Source organism: Budorcas taxicolor, chromosome 6 (assembly GCF_023091745.1).
Source record: "Budorcas taxicolor isolate Tak-1 chromosome 6, Takin1.1, whole genome shotgun sequence".
NCBI lineage: Eukaryota > Metazoa > Chordata > Mammalia > Artiodactyla > Bovidae > Budorcas > Budorcas taxicolor.
In genome coordinates this window covers 482,343-486,043 of record NC_068915.1, presented here as the reverse complement: position 1 = coordinate 486,043, position 3,701 = coordinate 482,343, and the positions used below count along the sequence as shown (strand labels likewise).

Genomic DNA, 3,701 nt, shown 5'->3' with positions numbered 1-3,701 from the left:
CTCGAGTTTTTTAGGGGATTCTTCTCTAGTTATGATGTGTGACTGGCACCTCTAGAGTTGCAGTGGAATGTTCCTCTCAAATTGTGGAGGGGCTTTCCTTTCTGGTAGCAATGTGCACAGGCACTCTTTCCAGCTGTGATATTTGTGAGCCTGCTGTCTAATTTTGGCACAGCCCCTCCTCTTTAGTTGTGGCATGGGAGCCTCCTCTCTAGTTGAGGAAGGAGGCTTCTGTGTAATTGTGTTGTATGGGAATGCTCCTTTCAAGTGGTGATGTTCAAAGGGCTGTTCTGTATTTGTGCAGAGTTTACTCTTCTCTGATGGTGGTCGGGGGATTTACTCTACTGGCACAGGTGGTACGTCTCTATTTGGGGGTGGAGGGGACCCTCTTGAGGTGCAATGTCCAGCGTCTCCTCTCCAGTTGTTGGTGGTGGGTCACTCTCCAGTATTGTCAGGTGGGCTCCTCTCTCTTTGTGGCCATGGGGTTCTCTTGAGTTATGGCATAAGCCTCCTCTCAAGTTCAGAAGGGGACTCGTGGCTCCTTTCTAGTTGCTGTCTTGCCTCCTCTGGGAGTTCTCTGTGGTGAGGATGTTCTATTTGTGGCATTTGGGTCTCCTCACTAGTTTTCATGGCTCCACTCTAGTTGTGAGAATCTTGTCTTATGTTACTTCAAAACTTTAGACAAGAACACCAAAGAATGGAAAGAGAAAATTCCTCATCCTTAACTGAATTGATATTTAGGGGAATTACTGATAAGTCTGGGTATAAAGTGACCCTGTTTATCATGTTTTTGTTGTTTATCTCATTAACATTCTGATAAATCTTGGAATGATTATTTTAACTAGGATGGATCCCTAGCTGCATATACCCTTGTGCTTTTTCCTCAGTCACCTCTCCTTCTCTGACCTCTGCTATTCCACAGCCATTGGCCCAAAGATGCTGGTGGACCTATTTTCCAGTTCAATTCAGTTCACTCAGTCATGTCTGACTCTTTGAGACCCCATGGACTGCAGCACACCAGGCCTCCCTGTCCATCACCAACTCCCAAAGGCATGACCATCGAGTCAGTGGTACCATCAAACCATTTCATCCTCTCTCATCCCCTTCTCCTCTGGCCTTCAATCTTTCCCAGCATCTGAGTCTTTTCCAATGAGTCAGTTCTTCACATCAGATGGACAAAGTATTGGAGTTTCAGCTTCAGCATCAGTCCTTCCATGAACACTCAGGACTGATCTCCTTTAGGACAGACTGGTTGGATCTCCTTGCAGTCCAAGGGACTCTCAAGAGTCTTCTCCAACACCACAGTTAAAAACATCAATTCTTTTGTGGTCATCTTTCTTTATAATCCAACTCTCACATCCATACATGACTACTGGAAAAACCATAGCCTTGACTAGATGGACCTTTGTTGGCAAAGTAATGTCTCTGTTTTTTAATATGCTGTCTAGGTTGGTCATAGTTTTTCTTCCAAGGAGCAAGCGTCTTTTAATTTCTTGGCTGTAGTCACCGTCTGCACTGATTTCGGAAGGCCCAAAAATAAAGTCAGCCACTGTTACCACTGTTTCCCTATCTACTTGCCATGAAGTGATGGGACTGGATGTCATGATCTTAGTTTTCTGAATGTTGAGCTTTAAGCCAACTTTTTCACTCTCTTCTTTCACTTTCCTCAAGAGGCTATTTAGTTCTTCTTCACTTTCTGCCATAAGGGTGGTGTCATCTGCATATCTGAGGTTATTGATATTTCTCCCTACTTGCCAAGAACAATCTCTTGTCAATCTCATGTCAATCTCTTTCCATGGCTGTGCTCTGTAACTCTTGATCTTTTGTATCTTTGCCAATTCTGAGTGTCTCCTGCTGGCAGTGATGGCCTATGACCAGTACAAGGCCATCAGCATCCCCTTGCTGTATGCGGTCAGCACGTCCAGCAGGGTGTGCTCGCTGCTCGTGGCTAGGGTTTCCCTGGTGGGGATGGCAGATGCTCTGATACACACAGCATTAACATTCCATTTATGTTTCTATGGGTCAAATGTAATTAACCATTTTTTCTGTGATTTACCTCCGCTTGTTTGTTTGTTTGTTTGTTTGTTTTTCCTGTTCTGCTAAGATACAGAGGTCAATGAGTTAGTGATATTCGCTGCTTTGGGTTCTATTGAACTGAGTACTATTTCAGGAGTCCTTGATCTTATTTTTATATCATCTTTCCAGTCATGAAGATCCACTCTGCTCAGGGGAGAGTCAAAGCTTTTACCACCTGCACCTTCCACTTAACTGCAGTGTCAATTTTCCAGGGAGCTATACTCTATGTATTTCAGGCCAAGTTCGTCCTACTCTCTAGATGAAGACAAAATGAACTTTTTGTTTTACACCCTTGTGATTCCCTTGCTAAATCCTCTGATATTTAGCCTATGGAATAAGGATGTAAAAGAGGCCTTAGTAAAATTGAAAGCTAAACTACATTTTTAAATATTTGTATTATGCATATGTACACACAATCACACACATATAATAATTACACACATTTAATTACACATATTAATTGCGTAATTAAAATTATATGGCATGACACATGAGAAACAATTTTCTCAAATTCCTAAGTGAATAATTATTTGTATTAAACTCCATTGTTAAGACTGGAAGAGGAAATGGCAACCCACTCCAATATTCTTGCCTGGAGAATCCCTATAGATAGAAGAGCCTTGTGGGCTACAATCCATGGGGTCACAAGGAGTCAGACATGACTGAGTGACTAAGCACAGCTTCACTGCTAAGAAATACTGCAGGTTCCCTCAGATATGATGCTTAGCATGTGGGCAGGGTTTATACATGGCACTTACAATTTTTGAAAAACGTTTTGACTTTTCTACTTATGCTAATTTTTGTTCATTTTTCATTCAAACATTATTTCAGTCTCACTAAAACATTATGCAATGTCTTAAAGGTTTTGTCATAAAGTAAATCAAATATTTACTGAGTGATCTTTCAGGACTCAGGCTTTTTATATTTTATAGTACATCTTATAGATTCTATACTAATGAATTTAAGCTAATACTAGTAGTAGACATTAATGAACTAAGCTGTTTAGTAATAAATGAGCCACAAAATCATCATGAGATAAAAAACTTAAGGGCATTTGTGAGACATTATGGCATGTTAGGAAAACTTTTCATTGTGGAAAAAGCTACCAACTTATAAAATTATTATTTTATATAAAAGATGCATAGGTTTCTATTTCTACCATATTTTATCAATTCACAAAACTCTTTTGGAACTGTTGCTCATAAAAGGAAACTTAACTGAAAATATTGTTTGAAAATTGAAGTCTAAGTCAAACAGGGCATCAGTGGATTGGCAGATATTGTTCAGTAAATAAACATGTAATCTAGTTAATTTGTCTCCATTCAAACGTCAGATGTATATTACAGCATCTAAAGACTGATTTGAACTGCATATTGGTCAATTTTATTGGAATTAATAAAAATATAAAAAAAAGAAAAATAAATAAGCCCATTAAATGGAAGTCAAAAATAGTATTGCAGCAGAAAACATTTGATTAAAATATGCTTCCTTGTTTAGAATTGGATAACTTAAAGAAGAACTGAGTGTTTTTTAGGAAATTCACAATTCAAATCCAAATTGTGGTAATGGCATGGAGATACTCTTCAATTCCATGAAAATTCTTGAAATTTCACAAAAATAGTGAACAG

The 3,701-nt window shown here is 39.1% G+C and overlaps 1 pseudogene; it reads left to right on the top strand.

Moving 5' to 3' along the window:
- Positions 1 to 694: 694 nt before the first annotated feature.
- On the top strand, positions 695 to 2,460 carry LOC128049835 (olfactory receptor 5W2-like; annotated as a pseudogene).
- Positions 2,461 to 3,701: the final 1,241 nt, after the last annotated feature.